The sequence below is a fragment of the Miniopterus natalensis genome, chromosome X (assembly GCF_054644295.1).
Source record: "Miniopterus natalensis isolate mMinNat1 chromosome X, mMinNat1.hap1, whole genome shotgun sequence".
Classification (NCBI taxonomy): domain Eukaryota; kingdom Metazoa; phylum Chordata; class Mammalia; order Chiroptera; family Miniopteridae; genus Miniopterus; species Miniopterus natalensis.
In genome coordinates, this window is record NC_142103.1 from 86,577,780 (window position 1) to 86,585,137 (window position 7,358).

The window sequence follows — 7,358 nt, forward strand, 5'->3', positions numbered from 1 at the left end:
ATCCGGAAGGCTTCGCCTGTGTCCCGGGGACCGGGGGAGATGCTGAAAGATTTGCAGATCCCCTGGCTTTGAGGCAGGGAGAATGCTCGTTAAATGCAGAACCGCTGCTCTGGCTCGTGTGTGTGCTCCGAGGTGTAGGTTTTGTTGCACTGACGTATCAGATAGTCAGAGTGGTTACCACACCGACGTTGTAGCAGCTGCATAATAAATGACTGGGAGAATCATGTTAGGCATGCCCACCTAACCTAACTTGAATCATGCGAAAGGGGAGCTGTTGGAATTCTATTGACTTTCTGGTTCCCAGCAGTCGGCAGTAATAGAATGCTTTCAGGAAGATGACAGACTCAGGAGAAAGATGCTGTTTTGCACTATCTTGATTTGTTACAGCAGCCAACTTATTGGCATGATGGAGTGACAGGAAAAACAGCTGGCATGGAAGGTAGGATTATTAAAGCTCTTGCATCATGATGAATACAATTAGAAGCTGACCATGACAAAGCATATGCCTGAGCAAGCAGCTGTTGGTGGCTGGGGGTTCGTTGCCGAGCTTTTCAAACTCTGCAAACAGTGTTGCTTTTACAGAACGGATTTGAGAATCTCCTTGTGCTGCGTTAGATTTTTTTGGGGAGGGGGGTGTGTGTGCTTGCCTCCAACCTCAGGGAGACACTTCTGGGATAGAAATCAGTGTTAGAAGATTTTAAAGTCTTTTTGAAGAGTCTAGATTTCTCCAGGTAGATGATGGGGGGGGGGGGGGGGGCGGAATCTATGGGGAAATCTACCCCAGCTCAGTTACATGCAGTTTAGTTACAAGGACTGACTGATATAATGACATATTCAGACATCGAGGAAAATGAATGTATAGAATGTTTGAATAGGTTGGAAATTGTCACACTTGGTTTCTGTTTTATAAGGAGTTTGGCTGTCAGTCTTTTCCCCTCATCAGTCTCTAGCTTTTGACATTTATTCAGTCATTCTGCATTATCTGAAGAAAATACATCAATATCTACTACAGGGTTTTTCAACAACTCTAGCATCTGTTTCAGCTATTGAACTGTATTCACGTTTTGCCAAGTTGATGTCGACCCAGCTGGTCTGTCATTTCTCGCTTGATTACTGCTCTTAATTTCTCTGTATCAGCTTGTTTCAGAGAGGGCTTTGAAAGCTGTTAATGAAAATGACAGAAAATGATAAATTATTGAAAATTGGCACCTTTATTTATTTATTTATTTTGGAACCTTCGTGAGTTTTGTCTTATATTCTTTCTTGCCTGCGTACAATTTTTAGAACCCTTGTTGCTGTTTTGCAATATTTCTTTCCCACACAGTCCATGGATTATACTTATAAGTACTTTTAGACAAATAAAGGACAAGCCTGGGCAGTATTTAGCTCCAAAAGTAAAGTTTGGGGGGAAAGAAGAACAATTTAAGCTTTTTAGAGAAACTATGCATGGCTTTCCATAGTCTATCATCATATGCTGTCAAGGGGATCTGTCAGTGAGTATATATTGGACCGAACATTTTGAAATAATTTTTTATCACCACTAGGGTAACAAGAAAATAAAGCATTCAAAGCTGTTTTTAAACAAGTGATTGCTTAAAACAGATGTCAAAGAATATAGAAATAGATTTTTCTGAGTATGAAAAGCATGATTGTTAACTATCTATATAACACAGATTCTTTCGGCTTTCTTCCCCATCTCCCCAGTAACCCGAGTAGCTAAATCATCCAAGTTAATAGACTATCATGTATGAACATCTAATCTGACCTTTTGGTGTACACAGTTTTGCTCATATGTGCTCAACCTTTTCTGTAGTAATTGTAATATCCCAGTCAATCTGGGCAAGGAACACTACTGGCTGTTATGTAACTTTTCCCCCTGAATGTTAGTCCATGTTTTTCAATTACGTATTCCTCTTAGAAAGAGAGACTTAAGGCAGCGTGTATTTAAATATCAGTGAATCAGTTAGAAACCGATGGGCTGATTATACTGCTTGGATTCATCCAAATTAATTACTAACTTAATTTAGGATTTGAAAAATGGTCACAGATTTTGATGAGTACTTTTTAACCTTGAGGCATACGTGGCTGTGTGAATGTACAATCCATACATACAGCAGGAAACAAAATAGTTTTCTAGATGTATAGTTTCAGCAGCAAACATTTTAAATAATGTAGTTCAGGCAACTGAATTATTTCCTGGTAATACTTTGGAGTACCGTATGTGCTCGTGTCCAGTCTCTTAGAGCACTTCTTTAATCTTGGGGAAGCTCAGAGACTGACAGAGAATTTTGCACCCAGATGATACTGGGTTATTTCTTGCCTGTTTAAATACAGTTCTCTTGTGTCAATTTTCTTTTTCAACTTTATAACCATTTTAAGTGACAATTTGAGTCTGGAAAAACTCTTTTATATTACAACTTCAGTAGGACTCTTCTTTTGTGAATTGTCTCCTGTGAGAAAACTGTGAGCTTCCTGTTAGCCTTCCACTCCTGTTACCATAGTTACTTTAAAAAGAAGGCTTTTCTTTTCAATAAAGATAGCGTAATTTAAATCAGACACTGGACTCCCCATACTGCCTTTCTTGTTATTTTGTTTCTTTGTTTGTTTGTTTTTAACACTGAAAAGGATTTATTTTACTTTTTAATTGAATTTGTTGGGGGGACAGTGGTTAATAAAATTATATAGGTCTCAGGTGTACGATCCTATAACACATCATCTGTATATCGTATTGTGCCTTCACCACCCCATGTCACATCTCCTTCCATCACCACCCATCCCCCCTTTACCCTGTTCCACCCCCCCCACCCCCTTTCCCCTGGTAATCTCCATACTGTTGTCTGGGTCTATGGGCTGTTGTTGTTTTCCTAATCCCTTCACTGTTTTCACCCAGCCCCCAGCACCCCTCCCCTGTGACAGCTGTCAGTGTGTTCTCTGTACCTATGAGCCTCTTTCTGTTTTGTTCATTAGATCCCAAGCCGCGGTTTTCTCTTTGCAGTTCAGGCTGTTTCAGTTGTGACCGGGAAGTGCTCTGTGTTTGATTCCACTGATGAATGGAGAGGACAGACACTAGGTGGCACCAGCTGTTGATTATTAATGAAATCTTAAAGGCTCTGGGCAACACACCTGAAGAGCAGGCGTGCCCTCATTGAGAAAGGCGTTTGCAAGACTTAGACGTGCTTGGCCGTCTTTCTGGCTCTGGAACATAATTAGCATGCAAAGGCCATATGAGGTCTCCAAACCTCAGTTGCTAAATTTTGTGTTTTCTGAAGAGATTCAGAAAAATAAAAATAAAATAAAATAAATAAAAAAATATATATATATGTATAAATATATGAAGAAGAAATACATAAAAATAGAAAGAATGTGTGAAAGAGAGGTGGGGACAAATGAAATGGACTATCATCATATAAATGTTTTTTAAATATGAAATTGTTGACTTTTCTAAATCTCTGTGAGTTTTACCCAAGCCTCTACAAACCTAGATTGTTTTTCAATCGGGAATTTATACTGTAACAACAACTACAGCAGCTCCTTGTCTTTTTTAGGTAAAAGTCTTATTGAGCATCATTACTTTTAATTCAGAAATGTCCCTTTGCTCTTCTTCCATGGAAATACTGCCGACTGAAAGTCTCTGCTTTTGATTGAGTTGCCCCCCTTGAGGTATATTGCTCTTCATCGAGAAAAATGAATGGGGGGAGACACTGTCAGTTAAGAAATAGTCTTTGAAATGTCTTCCCCGCGAAGCCTGCCTCTTCCTGCTATTCACCAATTCTTATTTCATCTATCTTTTAAGAAGGAAAAGGCAAATAAAGACAAATCTTACAAGCAGGTGCATACCCCCCCAGAGACACACATATACACTGAAAAAAACAAAAAGGAATTAAAACTGTTAAAAAAAGAGAAAGCCACAACACCATTTTAAATTGAACCTGGGATTAACAAACTAAAATGAAACAGATAAAGTTCATAATTAAGGTGGGGAGATTAAATAACTGGTCATATTGGAAATTTTTTTTTTCTGGGAAAAATCAGCAATGTTTTTCCCTCTGTGAGGATAAATGACATCGCCTGAGGAAGATGGGATTGTTTAGAATGAGGTAACATGGGCCACAATTCTCGAAGAGTCTATGAAACAGTATGCGATGTAGCTAGTTGATTATAACATGGCATTTGTTGAAGATTTTTCTCATATACTTAAGATGGGGAAATGTTTGCCGTTTGATATGTCTGGTAGATTAATTAACTTGCTAAATTATTCTGCCTTTAGTGTGTTTGTTAATCATTGTAAACCAGGAAGGGGACCTCTCACAGGACTATGATGTAGTTCAACCAACTGGCTCTATCCGACTTGGACCAAATTTTTCATAGTATTCCCTGTAATTCTGACCTTGGCTGTGGTTGGCCTGTGAAGTATTAATACTCAAAACATGGAAAAAAGATAAAAATAGCTTATCTAACTGGAAAAGGAAACAAATATGTAGAATTATTAGTGGACCAAAGGATTATGGCTATCTAGAAAATGCAATGAGGCCAAAAAAATGAAGTTTAATAGAAATAAAGTCCTAAACTAAGGTTCCAAATCAATCTGATGAGTGCAGTATGTGAGAGAGTTAAAGCTTAACAATAATTCATTGAACAAGAGAATGATTTCGTTGGCCATAATTTCAGTATCAGTTATTGTCTCATATGGCATCAAAACAAAGTAAAACAAAGTAATGTTGTTAAATATGTATCTTTCAGGAAGGAAACAAAAAAGAGATAACAAATTTGAGAAGAAAAATTTTTTGAACACCATGGTGTAAAAGGAACTTTAAAATTTGGGAGAGCCCGGCCAGGTGCGTGGCGCAGCAGTTGAGCATCCACCTAGGATTCAGGAGATTGCAGTTCGATTTCTGGTCAGGCTACATGCCCGGGTTTCGGGCTCGAACCCCAGCAGGGGGCGTGCAGGAGGCAGCTGATCAATGACTCTCTCATCATTGATGTTTCTCTCTCTCTCTCCCTTCCTCTCTCTGAAATCAATAAAGACATTTTTTTTTTTTTTTTAAATTGGGAAAGTGAAAAAGGCCTGGATGGTGAAAGGTGCTAGAAAGTACATGTGAGGGCCTTTGAAGGTACTAGAAAAGGGAAAAGCTGAAGACTGTTTGAAGGAATAAGAATTAAAAAATTAAACTGATTTCAAATATTAGACAAGCTACAATGTAGAAGAGGAATTAGACTCATTTGTACCTCTCTCATAGTGAAGAAAAAATATTCTTCCAATTAATTGTATAAGCACAGAATGACTACTTTGTGAGATACTGTAGTCCTTGTGCTCAGTGCTGGGGATAGGGTAATTGAAGATGTCTGAGATCATTTCTAATTTTAAGAATCTGTGAGTCTAATCATTTCATGAAAAAAATATTTACCTTTTCATATATTTCTTCGAGAGTCCCTACTACTCCCCCAGGCTAGGAGTCAGCAAATTATGGCTCATGTGACACACATCTTTATGTTCGGCCAGCCAGTTAAGAATGGTTTTTACATTTCTAAATGATTTTTTAATATGAATAATATTTGTGACCCATAAAGACCACCAACTTACACCATACACTAAAGTAAATTCAAAATGGATAAAAGACTTAAATGTAAGACATGAAACCATAAAAATCCTAGAGGAAAACAAAGGCAGCAAATCTCAGACATCTCTCAGAGCAATATGTTTGCTGATACATCTCCTAGGGCACGAGAAGCTAAGGAGAAAATAAACAAATGGGACTGCATCAAAATAAATAGCTTCTGCACAGCAAAGGAAACCATCAACAAAACGAAAAGGGAGCCCACTGTATGGGAGAACATATTAGCCAACGACACATCTGATAAAGGGTTAATATCCAAAATATATAAGGAATTTATACAACTTAACAAAAGGAAGACAATCCAATTAAAAATTGGGCAAAGGACCTAAATAGACACTTCTCCAAAGAGGACACACAGATGGCCGAGACACATATGCAAAAATGCTCAAAGTCACTAATCATCAGAGATGCAAATTAAAACCACAATGAGGTATCACTTCACCCCTGTCAGAATGGCTCCATCAACAAATCAATGTACAAGTGCTGGCGAGGGTGTGGGGAAAGGGGACCCTAGTGCACTGCTGGTGGGAATGCAGACTGGGGCAGCCACTGTGGAAAGCAGAGTGGAGTTTCCTCAAAAGATTAAAAATTGACCTGCCATTTGACCCAGTGATCCCTCTTCTAGGAATATATCCTAAGAAACCCGAAACACCAATCGCGAAGAACTTATGCACCCCTATGTTCATAGCAGCGCAGTTTACAATAGCTAAGATCTGGAAACAGCCCAAGTGCCCATCAGTAGATGAGTGGATAAAAAGGCTGTGCGACATTTACACCGTGGAATACTATACAGCTGTAAAGAAGGATCTCTTACCCTTTGGGACAGCATGGAGGGACCTGGAGAGTATTATGCTAAGTGAAATAAGCCAGGCAGAGAAAGACAAGTACCACATGATCTCACTTATATGTGGAATATAGTAAACAAAATAAACTGATGAACAAAATGGATCCAGAGATATAGAAGCATGGAAAAGGCTGAGGGATCTCAGAGGGAAGGTGGGGAGAGGGTTGGGGGGAGGGGGACGGGAAAAGTTAATCAAAGAACTTATATGTTTATAAGCATAACCCATGGATACAGACACTGGTCTGAAGAAGGCCTGTGGGTGGAGTGGATGTGGGGTGGAGGGGATCAATGGGGGTAAAAAGGGGACATCTGTAATATTCTCAACAATAAAGATAGAGAAACTTTAAAAAAAGAGTATAACCTCAAAAAAAAAAGATTTCAATTTAAGGGTCTATTAATAAACTTACTGGGAGATAGCTATACCTATTAGTATACATATTGTCTATGGCTGTTTTCATGTTAACACAGTAGTTAAGTAGTTTTGACAGAGACCACATGGGCCAAAAATGTAGAAATATTTACTATCTGGCCTTTGGTAGTAAAAGTTTGCTGACCTCATCTCTAGACTCTTAAGAGAAACTTATCTATTTGCTCATTGAATCAAGTGTCTGGGCCAACCTAGGTATCAATGGAATATGAGGTGAAGACCATCAACAGAAATTGCAACCACCCATAGTACTTGAGTACTATAGACTTTGGGAAATGATTCCAATATACAACTTAGGAATTGTACAGGATCGATAAGAAGGCCAGGCTTAAAGTTAGCAGTAAGATATTTATGAGATATTTCCCTGAACATGTGGCTATGGGAAGGGATATTTTTGTTCAAATCATATGAAAAATCATAATCACATTCTAAGCATAAAATTAAGGGATTCTGGATTTACCATCAATATATG